The sequence below is a fragment of the Engystomops pustulosus genome, chromosome 3 (genome assembly GCF_040894005.1).
Source record: "Engystomops pustulosus chromosome 3, aEngPut4.maternal, whole genome shotgun sequence".
Taxonomy (NCBI): domain Eukaryota; kingdom Metazoa; phylum Chordata; class Amphibia; order Anura; family Leptodactylidae; genus Engystomops; species Engystomops pustulosus.
The window spans coordinates 100,034,605-100,054,748 of record NC_092413.1 but is presented as its reverse complement, the minus strand read 5'-3'; the positions used below and the strand labels follow the sequence as shown (position 1 = coordinate 100,054,748).

The 20,144-nt window shown below is 45.0% G+C and overlaps 1 long non-coding RNA gene and 1 other non-coding gene across 2 annotated transcripts in view; both read right to left on the bottom strand.

The window, feature by feature from the left end:
* LOC140121686 (uncharacterized) overlaps positions 1 to 20,144 on the bottom strand; it is a 44,633-nt gene that overhangs the window by 1,902 nt on the left and 22,587 nt on the right. The gene's annotated exons all lie outside the window — the stretch shown is intronic.
* On the bottom strand, positions 17,059 to 17,130 carry TRNAE-CUC (transfer RNA glutamic acid (anticodon CUC)). Its single transcript has one exon. It is a non-coding gene; the product is annotated as a tRNA-Glu (tRNA).

Below are 20,144 nucleotides of genomic sequence, written 5' to 3'. Positions count from 1 at the left end.
CATTGTATGATATCAACAAATATTCATGTTGACATATGACATTAGTAAATCATAGATGGAAATTTATACATCATGGGGCTATCATACTGAACAGACAGAGACATTCTAAAAATATGGATTTTTTGGGAAGTTTCAGAGAGTTTCCAACTTGATGCTACCAGAAAATGAACTTCACTTGACTTTCTTATTGTATGACACCAACAAACCATCAAGTTCCCATGATCATGTTAGCAAATCATAGTTGGATCATTAAACTTTCAGCATATTATGCAGGAGAATGGGGATTATACCAAGCAGTCTCGGACAATCATGGGAACCGTCCTGAATAATAAATCCATGAACTATCTAGCCAGCAGTGACCAGTTCTCACGCCAGTGAAGCTTCTTTGATGTGACCATTTCAATCCAAGGGTAAGCCAAACCAATGACCACATGAATAACAATAGACCGGTAATAACTCAACATAAATTTTTTCTGCCTCCTGCATAATACAATCATTTGTTCATTATCAAAAGCATGATATCATGACAATGACTGTCTTCACTTAATTTATTATCCTTGAACTCCCTCACCTCAAATCAAATGTTTAGGAAATAGAGGTCTCTGACAATTTTATTCCACAAATTATTACATATTTAAATAATCTGTTATTGATACACCATAACCATGATGACCGGTCAACAAATCAACATTATATTACTCCTTTTATGTACAAAATGTGAGATTTATGCAGTTTTCTACATTGATATACACAGCTCTTTTAAATTCAGCTTTTATCATTTTAGTAAGATTTCTCTTCACCAATTAATACCATAATATATTTAAAAAGGGGTTTCAATTTTACATTTGTTAGCTAATTTCTCCAGCTTGCACTTCCACGTCCCCTCTTTCTCCAGCCTGCACCCCATGCCCCCTCTTTCTCCAGCCTGCACAACATGCCCCCTCTTTCTCCAGCCTTCACCCCATGTCCCTTCTTTCTCTAGCCTGCACAACATGCCCCCTCTTTCTCCTGCCTTCACCCCATGTCCCTTCTTTCTCTAGCCTGCACCCCATGCCCCTTCTTTCTCCAATCTGCACCTAACCCCAATCTACCATGTTTCTCCATCCTGTACCTCATTCCGCCCTCTTTCTCCTGCTTTCACTCCCATTCCCCCCTCTTTCCTGTATCCCGATTCCCCCCATCCTCCATCTTTCTCCAGCTGTAACCACCCCAGACTTGCTTTCTCCAGCCTGCAGCTATCCTATCAGCTACCAATCCCATATTGTGTATCTCTAGGTACTTTTATGTATTATGTGTTTTATGCTTTTGTTTTAAAACTCTTTTTATTCCTTTTCTCATAACAATAAAAACACAGCATGACATAAGGCATAAGACATAGGCACATATGGTCAGGGGGCAGCGCAACTCATACTGCTCATATACAAAGTTGAGGGAGGTATAAACTCTCACAGTCTATTGACTAAGCACAGTCTGAACTGAATAAAGTACACTTCTGAAGTCCGAACTGTTGAAAATCGAGGCCAAGTGGTGTCGACAACCCCACTCACTCTATATCTCTGCTCCCGTGACAGACGCCCAATTATATTCATAATGACAATAATGACTTAAAGGGAACCTGTCACCAGGAGACCCATTTTTAGCACTCCCCCAGTACCCACAGAGCATAGTACATACACTGCCAAAGTGTTTTTGTATGTTATATTGTACCTTTCATTAGCATCTGCTGTGTGACTAGGCAGTTGCCAATTGGGAGGGGCTGGAAAGGAGCAGTTACCCCCCCCCCCACCTTTGGGAAATTGTTTCTCCGTGTGACCTTTTCAAATATATGAAAACACCCATCACTGGGCTTAGCGACGCCCCCCTGCTCCTCTACAGCCAATCCCGAGTGTGGGGAGTTATTCATATATTTGAAAAGGTCACATGTTTCCCAAGGGTGGGGGGAACTGCTCCTTTCCAGCCCCTCCCAATTGGCAACTGCCTAGTCACACAGCAGATGCTAATGAAAGGTACAACATAACATATCTTTTTTTCTGTAAAACCTATTTTTTATACAAAAACACTTTGGCAGTGTATGTACTATGCTCTGTGGGGACTGGGGGAGTGCTACAAATGGGTCTCCTAGTGACAGATTCCCTTTAAACACCTTTTTTCAGCATTGCCTTGGCTTCCTGTAAAAAATTGTAATCAAACATTGTGTAATCAAACATTATGTAAGTGTTTCTGGGCAGGAAGGGGGGAGGGAAGATGAGAGGAGAGAAAGAGGGGCTAAGAGAGAAAAAAAGGGGGGTCTCCTCTTCCACCTACTATTCCCTTATTTCTTGAGGAATTTTTGTCTGTCCCCCAAGCTCAGACAAGCTCCTCCAATCTGTAGATTTGCCTTACCTTAGCTTCCCAGAATCCTATTGAGCGGGCTGATTCTTGTTTCCAGAGCTTAGGTATAGGTTGCCTGGCTGCCATCAAAAGGTGTGTAGGCAGGTCATGCCGCTTTGGTTGAAACACTTCAGTCAGGCACCAGAGTAGGTACTAGATATGCATACCCCACATATATCTTCTATATTGTTCAACACCTTATCCCAAAAGGGCTTCATATCTGGGCACATCCACCACAGATGGAGGTAGTTGCCCTCCTCCCCCTTGCACCTCCAGCACATCGGTGACACTTCAGAATTAACTATGTGCAAAAAGAGAGTCTTATACCAATGTGACAGCAGTTTAAACAAGTTCCCAATATTATATTTGTCTTCTCTTACACGGCTCGTTGAAGCCCCTGACATTGAATGTAGCAAAGGTCATTGAAAATTAAGACTTGGAAATGGTTGAGGTCGGCACTCACTTGTTTGTACAAATCAATGTGAATCCTTTATTGGTCCATGATTAAACAGCTACATTCATGAAAAAATAGATGCTCGGATGATGGGTTTCAGACCTTTCGGGCTTTAGTCATATGACTTTAGTCTATGGAGCTTCTTCTTCCGATATTGGTCTAGGACAGTCTGGTTTTTGCCCATCCCAGATGGTGTCAGTTGCTGTCTGGATCCACTTCGGCTTGCTTACAGGCTGGTAGGAGCCGAGGTCTCAAGTGCCCATCACGGATCCGACTCTATGGGGGTCATTTACTAAGGGCCCGATTCGCGTTTTCCCGACGTGTTACCCGAATATTTCCGATTTGCGCCGCTTGTACATGAATTGCCCCGGGTTTTTGGCGCACGCGATCGGATTGTGGCGCATCGGGGCCGGCATGCGCGCGACAGAAATGGGGGGGGCGTGGCCGAACGAAAACCCGACGTATTCGGAAAAACCGCCGCATTTAAAAACCGAAAATGTGTCGCTTGGGGAGCGCTCACCTTCACCTTCTATGGGATGGTGCATTCCGGGGCGTTAAGATTATTTTCGGCGCTGCAGCGCCACCTGGTGGACGGCGGAGGAACTACCATCTTAAATCCCAGCCGGACCCGAATCCTGTGCAGAGAACGCGCCGCTGGATCGCGAATGGGCCGGGTAAGTAAATGTGCCCCTATGTGTCTTATATCAGATTGCGACACATTGTTTTCCCTTTGAGGATAATAATTTGCTATTATTACTATTATTATTACTTTATTTAAACCTTTTTTGACCACTTTCCTATTCACTTTTTCATTTATTTCCCTGTTGTCATGATGACAGTGATGTTTTTATTATAGTTGTCATGGTAGAGTCCAGAGACAGTATTTAGAATGTGCTTACTGTGAGGTCACTGTGAGTTATGTGTGACCCACCTTGTTTATATGTGTGCAGAGGATCAGCGATATTTAGGCATCTTATTTGTTTGATTTACACAGCTGCCACCCAGGGCCATATTAACTTTACTCATAAGGAGGCCCCCACCAGCACTGAGCAGCCCCCCCTCCTCTTAGTGCCTCACACTGGTTGGCTGAACTGGTTACTAGCCAACCAATGTTAAGTTAACTTCTTCAAAGATCACTTGGCCCAATCTTTGAGAGGAGGTGAGAGAACTCTCAGGGAAGAAGTGTCTCATGGGACATGCATACTACTTTCTCTGTGCCATTTAGCCCAGCAGCTAGGCTAGCATGTAAGTAGGAGAAAGTTTAGGCTATTAATGATGATTTAGAATATATACCACTGTCTGGGCTACATTCAGTGGGGGCCCCCACCAGATTTTGCGCACAGGGGCCTCCACCTACCAGGATGTACCAGGCCTATATATTTTGAACGTAAGCAATGTCTGTGCCTGTCTGAAGACAGCGCAAATGTGCAGTATATTTAATGCAGGTCTATATATCTATGAGTTAAGTGTAGTTATGGTTATGCGTGAATATGTAATCCAAGCATACCAACATGCAGTTTAAGGTTTTTAATAGGATACACAGCCAATTTTCATGTAAACGTTTTCGACTGACATAGCAGCCTTTATCAAACACTGAAATATAAACACAAAACACATACTAAGTAATCTAATAAATGACATAGGGATATAGATGCTTTCATTGTAAGGATGATTCTATAGGTGAGCACAGAATACATGATGTACGTGAATTCATTGACATAGGCTTATAACATGTAAGTATAGGTGGGAACACAATTGTATGGTTCCATCTACTGGACGTTCAATTTATCTTCAGATAGATGGGGAAATACAGTGCTGTAAAAATTGGGGCTGAAAAAGAAAAAATAGATTGAAAAATCTTACAACAGTCCGACAGAGAGTAAGTAGAGTACAGTCATGGCCAAAAGTTTTGAAAATGATACAAAATTTTACAAATTTGACAAAAATCAGGTTTTATAATGGCAATTTGCATATACTCCAGAATGTTATAAAGAGTGATCAGCTTAACAGCAATTAATTGCAAAGTCAATATTTGCCTAGAAAATGAACTTTCCCCCTCTCACCACGACAGCACCCAACCAGAGAGAGGGATCCGCCCCCAGGGACAGGAAACCCAGACTTCAAATTCTGCGGTACGCCCCATCTCCTTCAGTGGTTTCCTGTCCCTGACGGGGGATCCAGTGAGTCTCGGTGAGGCTCAGGAGTCGCGGTGAAAGGGGGGAATGGGAGTCCCAGGTACCCCCAGGTGGCTGCACAGGTCCCCCGCCGAGGCTTACCGGAGGGTGGTCACTCGGCGGCGGTGGAGAAGTGAATGCTGCGAGGTGCAGCGCAGTCTGTGGGTGCGGGCGGACTCCGGCACGCCTCCGATCCGAAGTGGAGGCGTGTGTGTGGAAGGGCGGCTGAGCGCTGGCCTCTTCCTCTGCGATGGTCTTCCCCAAAATGGCGCCGACTCCACTTCCGGTGAGGACCGGAAGTGACGCGCCGCCCAGCGTCCACATGGGAGATGACGTCAGACGCGGTGATTTTAAAAGGAGATCCCACACAGGAGTCCTGTGTGTTGTTTCTAGCACCCACAGCCAGCCACAGGAGTTGCTCCAGTCGTGGATGGAAACGGAGCTGTATCCTCACCACTGAATAGGATGAGTTCCAATGAAGGTGGTAGAGAGTCGGTGGACACCGCTACGGTAAAGTTTGAGTAGGGGGATGGTCCGCTGATTGGTGAGTGTGGCCTTACCATGCCTTTAAACTGGTTCTGATGATGTCTTATGTGATTCTTATTTTAGAGGGAAGAATCTCGTAAGGGGAAAGCCACTGTAAAGTCTAAACATCATGCATGTAGAATCTGTGGAGATAATCTGCCTGACTCTTATTTAAAACCTAACTGTGACCAGTGTGTTCAGCGCCTGTTAGCACAAGAGCAGTCTACCTTGTTTGAATCCATGCGTATGCTAATCCAGCAGGAGGTGCGTAGTTCTGTGCAAGAAATAAGGAGGTCCCTCAGGTCAGAGAATTCCCCAGGCACTTCCAGGCAACTTGAGGATTCTGGCCCTAGTTCGGGAGAATCATCTGAGTCAGAGGAGGAGGACAGGTCAGGCAGACCCCTATTTCCTATAGAGGATATTGATCATCTAATAAAATTAGTAAGATCAACTATGGAATTAGAAGATGAAAAAGAAGAACGCTCTGTAACAGACGTTATGTTCCAGGGTCTAGGAGAAAAGAAGAGAAAGGTTTTTCCTATCCATGAGAATATTTCCTCCCTTATCCAGGCAGAATGGCGCAAGGCAGACAAGAAGGTTTTTATCCCTAGAGCTATGAAGCGGAAGTATCCCTTTCCTGAGAAGGAGACAGAGATTTGGGACAAGGCGCCAAAGGTAGATGTTGCCGTGTCTAAAGTGTCTAGAAAGAGTGCGCTTCCAGTGGAGGATTCAGGTGTGCTTAAAGATCCTATGGATAAGAAGGCAGATGGCTTCTTAAGGCGTTCCTGGGAGGCAGCAGCGGGCGCATTCAAACCCAATGTCGCAGCTACATGCGTTTCTAGGTCTCTTTTTGTGTGGCTTTCCCAGCTAGAGGAGAAGATTAAGGCTGGTGCATCCAGGTCACATCTCATCTCGGAGGTTACCACTGCACAGAAGGCCTCTGCCTTCTTAGCCGATGCCTCGGTGGACGCCTTAAGGTTATCGGCAAGATCGGTAGCCTTATCTAATTCTGCCAGAAGAGCCTTATGGCTGAAGAACTGGACAGGTGACCTCCCATCTAAAAGTCATCTATGTAGTATTCCTTGTGAAGGGGAATTCTTGTTTGGGTCTGCACTAGACAACATCTTGGAAAAGGCAGCTGACAGGAAGAGAGGTTTTCCTAGTACAAGGCCTCAAGAGAGGAAGTTTTTTCGCCCCTCACGACGATTTAGATCTCCTCAGAGATCCGGAGACAAGAAGGAGGGGTGGCGACCCTCTAGGAGGTCTAAGGGATTCATGTTTTCCCGGCCTCAGGATTCCAGTAAACGTCCCGGTCAGCAATGACGCCAGGGGTCCTGTGGGGGGAAGGCTCTCCCTGTTCAAGGCGGAGTGGAGCAAGATTTCAGGGAGCAAGTGGATTTTGGGGATCATACAAGATGGCCTAAAATTACCTTTTCTATCCCCTCCCCCACAGCGTTTCAAGATAACCTCAGTGGCCGGAAGAGCAGAAAGACAGGCTCTAGAGACCGAAGTAAGATCCCTATTGGAAAAGGAGGTGCTACGGCAGGTGCCACTGCAGGATCGAGGGACAGGATTTTATTCAACCCTGTTCCTTATAAAGAAACCGGACGGAACATTCCGGACCATTATAAATTTAAAACCACTAAACTGCTACCTAAAAGTGGAAAAGTTCAAGATGGAATCGATAAGGTCAACCGTAAACCTGCTCTTTCAAGATTGTTTTATGGCTTCCATAGACTTAGCGGATGCCTATTACCACGTCCCTATTCATCCGGACAGTCAGAGATTCCTGAGAGTGGCGGTGAGGATGGACGGCAAGATAGAGCACTTCCAATTCAGGGCTCTGCCCTTTGGAGTGGCGATAGCACCGAGAGTTTTCACAAAACTAATATCGGAGGTGGGAGCCTACATACGGAAATATCAGGGCATCTTTGTGCCATATCTGGACGACTTCCTGCTGATAGCAGGTTCGGCAGAAGAGTTGCAGATCTTAATAAAGGTGGTGATGAAGATCCTACATCGCCTGGGCTGGATGGTAAATCTGAAAAAGTCCTCCCTCACTCCGGCCAGATCAAAGATATTTCTCGGCATCACATTAGATTCCACTCAGCAGAGATCTTTCCTTCCTCAGGACAAGGTGGTGAAGATAGTAACCTCGGTGGAGAGGCTGTACAGACAGCCATCCCCTACCATAAGGGACATTATGAGGACTCTGGGTCTCTTTACAGCGGCAATCCCAGCGGTGTCTTGGGCGATGTATCACGCAAGGCCCTTACAGCTCTTCATGTTGGAGAACTGGAGGGGGGACCAGTCCTCCTTGGACCAGAGGATTACACTTCCTCAACAGATCCTGGATTCCCTGAGATGGTGGCTAAGAGAGGAGAACCTCCAGGCAGGCCGGCCTTGGAGAGAGGAGAACCCTCTATCCATGATTACGGATGCAAGCTCTACGGGTTGGGGAGCCCAGGTCAGGGGCCTCTTATTCCAGGGATCATGGAACGAAGATTCCAGGAAAAAGTCCTCAAATCACAGAGAACTAGAGGCCATCCTGCAGGCGATCAGACAAGCTCTGCCGATGATTCGGGGGACAGACCTGAAGATTGCCTCGGACAATGTCACAGCGGTGGCGTTCGTGAATCGCCAGGGAGGTACCCGAAGCGGGTCCTTAATGAACCTCTCGCATCAGATTCTAGAACTAGCGGAAGCCAATCTAAGATCAATATCGGCGGTTCATATAAGGGGCAAGGACAACCTGCAGGCAGACTTCCTAAGTCGTCATCTCTTACGTCAAGGAGAGTGGTCCCTGAATCGGAGGGTGTTCTCCAAGATAACCAGGCTTTGGGGTCAACCAGAAGTGGATTTATTCGCCACAAGAAAGAACAGACAGGTCAGGCTCTTCTGCTCCCTAGACCCGAGAGACCGATCTTTAAGTCTGGATGCCTTCTCAATCAGGTGGAACTTCAGCCTAGCATATGCATTTCCACCCCTGTCTATTCTTCCAAGGGTTCTGAAGAAGATACGGCAAGACCAAGCCAGAGTTATTCTTATAGCCCCCTTCTGGCCCAGGAGGGCATGGTTCTCGGTACTGAGAGAGCTATCGATATCAGACCCTTGGATCCTCCCAGAGAGTCACGATCTCCTCTCCCAGGGCCCAGTATTCCACCCGCAGATTACGAACCTCCATCTGACGGCCTGGAATTTGAGAGGCGCATCTTGAGGGAAAAAGGCCTCTCGGACAAGGTAATTACAACCCTGCAGAAGAGTAGAAAAGTAGTTACCTCTAAAATCTATTTCAGGGTCTGGAGAGTATTCTCAGATTTTTGTGCCCCAGATAAAATAGACTTAGCTCATCCAAATATAGCTAAGATATTAGATTTCCTGCAAGCAGGATTAGATAAGGGCCTAAAACCTGCCACCCTTAAAGTTCAGATCTCTGCTCTTAGCTCCCTGTTTGAGTCTCCTTTAGCCTCTCATCCCTGGATAGCTCGGTTCATAAAAGCGGCATCTCGTATGACCCCCTTTAGGAGATGTACGGTGCCCCCCTGGGACCTCACTCTGGTATTAAATTATCTGATAAGAGACCCTTTTGAGCCCCTGGAGTCTTGTTCACTAAAATGGCTGACCATTAAAGTTGTATTTTTGGTAGCTATCACTTCAGCCCGTAGGGTTGGAGAGATATCGTCTCTGTCATGTAGAGCGCCTTTTCTCAAGATCTTGGATGACAGGGTAGTTCTGATGACAGACCCGGCCTTTTTACCAAAGGTAGTCTCTAGATTCCATAGATCCCAGGAGATCAGGCTCCCATCCTTCTGTAGTAACCCTTCTACGGATAGGGAGAGAGAGTTTAACAAGTTGGATGTTAAGAGGGCCATTGAGCTTTATTTGGATAGGACTAGAGATTGGAGAAAATCTGATAGTCTTTTTGTTCTTTTTGGTGGCAAGAACAGGGGGCAGAAGGCCTCAGCGGTAGTTATAGCTAGATGGATTAGGCAAGCCATTAGCTCCGCTTATTTAGCAGCCGGTCAGCCGATACCAGAAGGTCTAAAAGCCCATTCCACTAGAGCAGTTTCTTCCTCATGGGCAGAATTTAGAGAGGTGTCGGTTAATCAGATTTGTCAGGCTGCCACCTGGTCTTCTCCACACACTTTCTATAGGCACTATAGGCTAGATGTAGCAGGTGCACAGGAGCTTTCCTTTGGGCGAAGGGTTCTTTCTTCGGTTATCCCTCCCTAAGGATTTCATCTATGTTATTCTCTCTGGTTGGGTGCTGTCGTGGTGAGAGGGGGAAACCGGTAATTACTCACCGGTAATTGTGTTTCCTTGAACCACGACAGCACCCTGGTTATTCCCTCCCTTGTAAATTCTTTTTCACACTTGGGTGTTCAGTGTTATGTGTGTGTCACAGAGGTGTGAGATTCTCTCATTGAAAGTGATACTGAATGACACGGTGGTCAGAATTAATCAAGAACATTAAGTCCCATACAGTCTCTGTAATCCACTGAAGGAGATGGGGCGTACCGCAGAATTTGAAGTCTGGGTTTCCTGTCCCTGGGGGCGGATCCCTCTCTCTGGTTGGGTGCTGTCGTGGTTCAAGGAAACACAATTACCGGTGAGTAATTACCGGTTTTTCCCCCAAAACACATTTCAACTTCATTACAGGCCAGCCTTAAAAAGAGCAGCTAACATCGTTTCAGTGATTGCTCCAGTAACACAGGTGTGGGTGTTGATGAGGACAAGGCTAGAGATCAATCTGTCATGATTAGGTAAGAATCACACCACTGGACACTTTAAAAGGAAAAAGTGTTTCTCTTCTGTTATTCCATGGTTATCTCTAAAGAAACACATGCAGTCATCATTTCACCTCACAAAACTGGCCTAACAGGAAAGAGTATCGCATCTAACAAGTTGCACGTCAGTCAACAATCTATCGCATCATCAAGGAATTAAAGGAGAGAGGTTCAATTGTTGCCTAAAAGGCTCATGGGCACCCAAGAAGGACCAGCAAGCGCCAGGACCGTCTCTTAAAAGTGTTTCAGCTTCGGGATCGAGGTACCAGAAATGCAGAGCTTGCTCAGGAATGGCAGCAGGCAGGTGTGAGTGCATTTGCATGCACTGTGAGGCAGAGACTCTTGGAGCAAGGCCTGGTGTCAAGGTGGGCAGCAAAGAAGCCACTTCTCTCCAGAAAAAACATCAGGGACAGACTGGTATTCTGCAAAAGGTACAGGGAGTGGACTGCTGAGGACTGGGGTAAAGTCATTTTCTCTAATGAATCCCGTTTCCGATTGTTTGGAACATCTGGAAAACAGCTTGTTCGGAGAAGACAAGGTGAGCAATACCACCAGTCTTGTCTCATGCCAACTGTAAAGCATCCTGCAACCATTCAAGTGTGGGGTTGCTTCTCAGCCAAGGGAATCGGCTCTCTCCCAGTCTTGCCTAAAAATACATCCATGAATGAAGAATGGTACCAGAATGTCCTCCAAGAACAACTTCTCCCAACCGTCCAATAGCAGTTTGGTTATCAACAATGCCTTTTCCAGCATGATGGAGCACCTTCCCATAAAGCAAAGGTGATAACTAAATGGCTCAGGGAACAAAACATAGAGATTTTGGGTCCATGGCCTGGAAACTCCCCAGATCTTAATCCCATTGAGAACTTGTGGCCAATCATCAAGAGACGGGTGACAAACAAAAACCAACAAATTGTGACAAAATGCAAGCATTGATTGTGCAAGAATGGACTGCTATTAGTCAGGATTTGGTCCAGAAGTTGATTGAGAGCATGCCACGGAGAATTGCAGAGGTCCTGAAGAAGAAGGCTCAACGCTGCAAATATTGACTTGCTGCATTAACTCATTCTAACTGTCAATAAAAGCTTTTGTTACTCATAATATGATTTCACTTGCATTTCTGTATGTGATAAAAAAAACATCTGACAAACACAGAGACAATGAGATAAACCAGAGGGCAACAGATCATGTGAAAATATAATATTTGTGTAATTTCAAAACTTTTGGCCATGACTGTATATTCAGCGGCGCCTAAGAATGCTACATCAGTACTCAAGGGAAATTGTTGTGTGCTGTGAGATGTGTGTGTCTCTATGTAAATGTGGGCCACAAATAACACATATTGCACCTACACAGCCAGCAACCCTCTGCTCTACGCATGTGCATAGATGCCCCAGTGTCCCTTGTTACAAACCCCCCCATAACCCAAAGTGCGTCTATTGTGCAACGTCCAGTCTGAAGTGCCGCTCGCTGTCATTCACGGCCCGCTACAGTCATTGGTATCTATGTGTTTTGCATATTTATTGCAGGTATATATTTATATTTGTGGTATATACATTTCAGATAAAGTATATATGTGTAGTATTTTGGTGGAGAACTTATTTTTTTTATTTGTGCTATATTTACTATTGGTAGGACTTTTTGTAGATAATTTCATAGTAGTCGGCCTATTAAATTCAGTCTTATTATTTTTAATGAGGGGAGCATTTTATTTTTCCCCTCAGGATCAGAGCACCAAAAGGCCTTGTCCCCGCCCTTGTTAACTCTGTCAGCCATAGCAAGAGAAGTTGGTTGTTCCAAGCCTGTAATTTCAAGAATATAACATCACAAGCTTATTTGGAATCCCACAATCTGCAGCGCTGCTCCCCCGATGTCCTCTTCTGGCTCCCCCAATGTCCTCTTCTGCAGCGCTGCTCCCCCGATGTCCTCTTCTGCAGCGCTGCTCCCCCGATGTCCTCTTCTGGCTTCCCGGCGCCTCTTCTGCCCTCTGTACATCGCGCTGGGCGCCGCCATTGCTGTCTCCCGGGCGCCGCTGATGACGTCATACTAGGCGCCGCCTGGGAGACAGCAATGGCGGCGCCCAGCGCGATGTACAGAAGACGGGCGCGGAAGCCAGAAGAGGACCCGCGCGGACATCGGGGGAGCAGCGCTGCAGATCGGGGCCACCGGAGGGTGAGTATATAAGTTTATTATTTTTTTTAATGCTAGGCTGGGCTGTATACTACTGGGGGCAGGCTGGGCTGTGCTGTATACTACTGGGGGCAGGCTGGGCAGTGCTGTATACTACTGGGGGCAAGCTGGGCTGTGCTGTATACAACTGGGGGCAAGCTGGGCTGTGCTGTATATAACTGGGGGCAAGCTGGGCAGTGCTGTATACTACTGGGGGCAAGCTGGGCAGTGCTGTATACTACTGGGGGCAAGCTGGGCAGTGCTGTATACTACTGGGGGCAAGCTGGGCAGTGCTGTAAACTACTGGGGGCAAGCTGGGCAGTGCTGTATACTACTGGGGGCAAGCTGGGCAGTGCTGTGTACTACTGGGGGCAAGCTGGGCAGTGCTGTATACTACTGGGGGCAAGCTGGGTGGCTGTATACTACTGGGTGCAGGCTGGGATGGCTGTATACTACTGGGGGCAGGCTGTATACTATAGGGGGCTGGCTGGCTATATACTGGGGGGGGGGGTCTGTGACTAATCCATTTCCCACCCTCGGCTTATACTCGAGTCAATAGGTTTTCCCAGTTTTTGGTGGTAAAATTAGGGGTCTCGGCTTATACTCGGGTCGGCTTATACTCGAGTATATACGGTAATTGCCATCGAAAGACAAATGCAAAAGAGAATTGCTTGCCAGATTAAGGATCTGTCTTGACATACAGTTTCACAATGTTTAAGAACATTTGGTCTGAAAGCCCACTCTACAGTGACCAACCCTCTAATTAGCAGAAGGAATCAAAAGGCTAGACTCACCTTTTCTGAGGAGCATGGTATGTGGGCAGCGGAGTTCATTTTAGTGATGAAAGCAAGTTTAATTTATTTGTGTTCGATGGAAACATTGGGGTACATTTACTAAAGGTCCAAACACTACACATTTGTCGGATTTCGTGATCATTTCTGTTTTGCGCCGAATTGCCCTGGGTTTTTGCCGCACGCGATCAGATTGTGCATGCGACAGAAATCGGGGGGTGTGGCCGTCGGACAACGCGGCGTATTCAGACAAACCGCATATTTTAAAAAAGGAATTGTGTTGCAAGATCAAGCACTCACATGCACCGGGAACAAGAAGGTGAACTCTGGCAGACCTCGACGCAGAAGTGACACATGCAGGAACTCAAGCGCACGATCTTAGTGAATCGTGCCGGACCCGAATCCTAATCGGACAACGGACCGCCGGATGGCAACGAGACCGGGTAAGTAAATCGGCCCCAATATGTTCATCGAAATACTGGGGAAAGACTGAACCCAAAGTGTGTAAAGAAGTCAGTGAAAGGTGATGGAGGAAGTTTTCTGGTTTGGGAAATGTTTTCTACAGCAGGAGTTGGAACACTCATACAGCTTCATGGCAGAACGAATGCAAGTGTGTCAGAATCTTCTCTGACAACTTGTGGTTCCTTCCATGCATTCATCTCTCAATCAGTTAATAATTTTCATGCGGGACAATGCCTCCTGTCACACTGCAAAACTGGTAAAGCAGTTAATTGAAACAATGAAATGGCCAGCCCAGTTCCTGATGTAAACCCAATATTATCTTTTTCTATGCTGCAGTCATTGCTTATTTCTAATTATGATTTTCACGTTTTTTGCTAAATAAAGGTTTTTATTCTCATATACTTTAGTAATTTAGTAAAAGACTGTTCTAGGGGTATGGTGTACCCCCTACAAATGTTGCACAAATGTCGATCATTGATAATGAAGATTACATTATTTTTTTAAAATCAAGTGATCATACATTGTTCACTTATTTTGATCTGTAGTGTGATCCCACAGCTGTTGGGCCATGGGCAACAAGAACAATTTTGCTCTCTGACACTTCTGGTATCAGATGGTTATCTTCATCTATAAATTCTGAGTTGTGAATGGGAAATTCCTTCAAATCTGTTTTCCACTAATACATAAAAACTGATAGATCCATGTATATGGTTAGCTCACCACCTAGTGGCTAGTACATAAGCAACAAGCTGCAGTAAGGTACTGTAAGGAAGGTATCTTCCCATTAGCCAACTTCCCACTGCCCTGGAAGTTTGCTAATGGGAAGATATGCAATACCAGAAAATTCCAGGCACACAACAAATGAATTCTTAGGAGTTTTATTGTTGTTTATGCAACAAACACTGCCTTTGTCAAACACAAATGCCGCTTTTGAAAAAGGAGAAAAGATGCCAGATCTCGGGTTTGTATTGAATCAAGGACTGTATAAAATACACGTCTGTGCTTTATGCTTCATTGCAATCAATACAGTCATATTGGCCCCGGGGCCCCCACCATTTTTCCCTAAAAGGGGCCCCCACCAAATGTGGGTGATCGCCCTAATCGCCAACAGTGTATTTGGCTACGGGCTCCCCGGGCCGAATCCCGCTGATGTGCCCTGAAACAGTCTATTGCAGAGTAACGGAATAATACGTTTCCTGCTCTGCCATTAACGATGGTATGTAAACAAAGATGTCGGTGCCTTTTCGCTGGCGGCACAGCATGTGACGTCACAGCGCTGTGACGTCATGGCGCCGCCTGTGGCATGGGCGCTGCCATCTTTGTTTATATCCGATATACACTCGCATCCTTACACCACGATGGAAAGGAAGGTAGGCGCGCATCGGGGGAACGATGGAAGGTGAGTACAATTTTACTATTTTACCTTGGACTGTATATAGTTATTATAGGGGGATTGTATATAGTTGTTATATGGGGACTGTATGCATTTAGTTATTATAGGAGGTGTATGTAGTTATTATAAGGGGACTGTATACAGTTATTATAGGGGGCTGTATACAGTTATGGGGGGACTGTATATAGTTATAGGGGGGCTGTATATAGTTATAGGGGGACTGTATATAGTTATTATGGGGGGACTGTATATAGTTATTATAGGGGACTGAATATAGTTATTATAGGGGACTGTATATAGTTATAGGGAGGCTATATAGTTATCATAGAGAGACTGTATATAGTTATTATATGGGGACTGTATATAGTTATTATAGGGAAGCTGTATTTAGTTATAGGGGGTGTATATAGTTATTATAGGGGACTGTATATAGTTATAGGGAGGCACTATATAGTTATTATAAGGGACTGTATATAGTTATAGGGGGCTGCATATAGTTATTATAGGGGGCTGTATATAGTTAATGTTGTGGGACTGTATATAGTTAATGTTGGGAGGCTGCATATAGTTATTGCGGGGGAGCTATACATAGTGATTTTTGATGCGCTGTATATAGTGATTGCTGGGGCTGTATATAGTGATTGCTGGGGGCTGTATACAGTGATTGCTGGGGGAGCTGTATATAGTGATTGCTGGGGGAGCTGTATATAGTGATTGCTGGCTGAGCTGTATACATTGATTGCTAGTGGAGCTGTATACAGTGATTGCTGGGGGGCTGTATATAGTGATTGCTGGGGGAGCTATATATAGTGATTGCTGGGGGGCTGTATATAGTGATTGCTGGGGGAGCTGTATATAGTGATTACAGGGGAGGCTGTATATAGTAATTGCTGGAGAGCAGTATATAGCGATTCCCTGTCTGGACTACATTCAATGGGGGCCCCCACCATATTTTGCTGCCAGGGGGCCCCAACCCTAATCCGGCCCTGAATACAGCCCAGACGTGCATCTGTTGATTCAAGACAAACCCGAGATCTGGCATCTTTTCTCCTTTCTGATAAGCGGCATTTGTGTTTGACAAAGGCAGTGTTTGCCAAAACGTTACACTTGGTCGCAGAAACAATAATAAAACTCCTAAAAATTCATTTGTTGTATTTTCTGGTATCCTTTAAGTATGATGTAAAATTTGAAGGGTGATCAAAAGTTAACACCTTAAAGGAAGAGAAATTTATACAAAGAAAAATAGAAATTTATAATAAAAAACTTTTTAACTAACTTATTGTTCTCAGAAACACAGAACCTGGAATATAATATTTGTTATTTCATGTAAAACTATGTCTAACTGGAGCACAAAAAGCCCACATCCTATGTAAAAATCATATGCAAAATACAAAAGTGAAATAAAGTATAATTGTTACTGAAACAGTATGGCAAACACCGTAAATAAGGGGAAAAAAACCCACAAAAATTATAATATTTTCATATCCAACCTCACTAGTTCATTGTATCTTGCAGATATTGAATCTGCAGAAACCAGCGTTTTGTTAAAATAGTGCTACTGTATTCAAGGACAGTGGACAAAGCAGATCTGCAATACTGATAACAGCCAGCGGGTGGCAGCAAATACGTGAAATACTTCTGTATGTTCCATATCTTGTAGATCGTACATAAAATATATTTACCAATAAATATAGTATATACATAAATTCATATTCATACGAGTCCTGTGTAGTTTTCCACAAGGAGTAGACTTAGAAAACAACAATAGTATTACAAGAACTTATTGTGCACTTGAAATACACTCCACAAGCACTAAATATTTAGTTAGTTTCTATTTTTGAACATACAAAATATTTATTTGTTCAAACTATTATTTAACAGGAAACACGATCCATCTTAATATATAATTTACAAAGAATTAAAAAAAATATATTTCCCTGACCGGGAATCGAACCCGGGCCGCGGCGGTGAGAGCGCCGAATCCTAACCACTAGACCACCAGGGAAGTTCTGAGCTTTAGCTGTCTCATTAGTGATATGGCTGCATAGGCAATACACATGTTTATTGTCTGCTAGGATCTGTTGCAAACTAATTGTGCTCACTGCTTTCAAGTCATTATAGAACAACAACCCCTCCCTTCCACCCAGAGAAAAATCACCTTTTTTATGTACTACTTCATTTTCATACATAACAGTTCAGAATCACAAGAAGTGTGTTTAACCTTGAAAATTCCCAAAACTCTGCCTATTACTTTATTTCTATCAATGGAGGCTGATTTATGGAAAAGCTTTTTATTGCAAAAAAAACCCTTTCAATGTAGTTATGTCAGTTTTCTGTTATATAAATGTTATAAAATTGTTGCAAATTTAATTTGTGCCATTTTTGTGTACTAAGATTTCTGTTCAGTTCTAGAATGCACACCCTGATGGCCATTTATCGTGCACCGACGTATGATAAAGCCCTTCTATCACAGCAGATTTATCATGAGGCTTACCTGACATATTTTGTAGTAAAATCTGCTACATTCAGCTGTGAATGTTCACAAATTCTCAAAAACTGCGCAGACACAGGGTAGGAACACCTGTACTGACCAATCCTTCGATGGCTGCACAGCTTCGCGCCACCTCCACGCCCCCACCTGGGGTGAAGGAGGCGTAATCGCCAGTATAATCACAATTTCTTGCAATGCGCAAGAAATTGCAATTGTTTCATTGCTTCTACTCCAAAAAAAACTGGCGTAGAAGCACTGATGAATTTCCCACCATCTCCGTTATTGCATGAATGAGATAAAAATCATATTATGGTATTGCCAAAAGGTCTTGGTAACGGGCATTTAAGGTGACTCTATCCCTAGCCCCTCATTCAGTGTCGGAACTACCCCCAAGAGTCTGCTAAAGGCTCGGCCCCACTAGGCATTTGTCAGTGACATATTTAGAGTCTTCCGGGACCACAATGCAATGTTTATAACAGGGACCCCAACTATTGACAATAGACTTCCATGCAGTGGGGTAACTAGGAGAGGCAGGGCCCCATGGCAAACTCCTGCATAGGGCCCCCCCTTCCCCTTAGGCCGAATTCACACGAACGTGTGCCCATCGTACCATAGCACTGCAGGCACACGTCAGAGCATTGGGAAAGGAGGAGGGGGTGAATGCTGTTCGCCCCCCGCCCCTCTCCATAGCAATGTATGGCGCATGGCGCCGTTTTACAAAGAAAGATAGGACATGTTCTATCTGTTCTCTGGATACGGAACGGTAAGGTGCCGGACGTCTGCTCCACCATACCACTCTGTACCCCGCCTTGAGCCTATTGCCGGCCAATGGGGGACGTATATAAAGATGACATTGTCGGAGCCAGCCGAGGATGGGTTGGAGAAGGCAGGCCCCTATGCCATGCGGCTATGGCTGTTGTTACACCTCTGCCGACATCTGACCGGACCTGCGGACTGCGGGCCCTGGACCATCGTTACGCCACTGCTTACATGCATGAAGAGTTACCTTTCATTATGCTCCTGCTATAAAATGTAAAATAATACTTTAATTTTTTACATTATATTAGTGAAAGCATTGCATAAGGAAAGCTTCATGCATGCAAGTCTATTGTGATGGTAAACACAACAGCTTCCATTTAGCATAAGGATTTGATTTCCGTTGGTGGAAGAGAATAACCAAAACCAAAAATGGAGACGTGTACTGTGTCTAGAAACTGCTGGTCAGTCCCGTACCCCATTCACAGTACCATAGGGCACTGTGACTATGTGACTACAGGGTACTGTGAGGGCACTGTTAGTATATTGGGTATTTTTATGGTACTGTTGTTATAGTGTTTACTGTGGGATGATGTTATCATATATGCCACAGTGGGGGCATTATTACTATATTGGCTACTGTGGGGGTACTATTACTATATTGGTCATTTGTGAATCACCAGATTTACAGTAAGTATTTCTGCAGCATCTCTCCTGTGCTATGACTCTCTGTTATATTCTCTAATAAGTGCAACAACATGAAAGAAGTCTATACTATATAAGATTTTTCATCCATCAGCAGACACTGGGGCACATTTACTTACCCGTCCGGAGGAGTCCACAGAAAGTGCATGGTCCAGCGATCATGCACTCTGCCGCTATTAGAAAGTTAAATCCCACGATAGATCCGAACCAGATCCACACACGATTTCTGTCACATGAAAGCCGGCGCAGCTTGCCAAAATCCAATCACGTGCGACACAATTCTCGTTAAATACCTGTCAAAGCCAAACAAAACCCTCTCACTCTACTTGGTTCTGGTCCCGTATCAACGTAGTAAGCTTTGCTCTTTTACTGTACCTACCTCCATCATCTACTCTTTTATTCTTTAACTTACCGTATATACTCGTGTATAAGCCGAGTTTTTCAGCACAAAAAATGTGCTGAAAAACGTCCCCTCGGCTTATACACGAGTCAATACTTAATATAAATACTTAAAAAATATTTAAAAAATAATAAACTTATATACTCACCCTCCGGTGGCTCCGACGTGCAGCGCTGCTCCCCCGATGTCCATGCGGGTCCTCTTCTGGCTTCCGCAGCCGTCTTCTTGCTTCTTTAATTTCGTGCCGGGCGCCGCCATTGTTTTTCTTCCAGGCGGCGCCTAGTACGACGTCAGCAGGAGAGCAATGGCGGCGCCCGGCACGAAGTTAGAGAAGCAAGAAGACGGCCGCGGAAGCCAGAAGACAAGCCACACGGACATCGGGGGAGCAGCGCTGCACGTCGGGGCCACCGGAGGGTGAGTATGTAAGTTTATTATTTTTTTTTTAACGCTGGGAAAGCTGTATACTACTGGGGGCAGACTGGGCAGTGCTGTATACTACTGGGGGCTGTGCTGTATACTACTGGGGGCTGTGCTGTATACTACTGGGGGCAGAGCTGTATACTACTGGGGGCTGTGCTGTATACTACTGGGGGCTGTGCTGTATACTACTGGGGGCAGGCTGTATACTAATGGGGGCAGGCTGTATACTACTGGGGGCAGGCTGTAT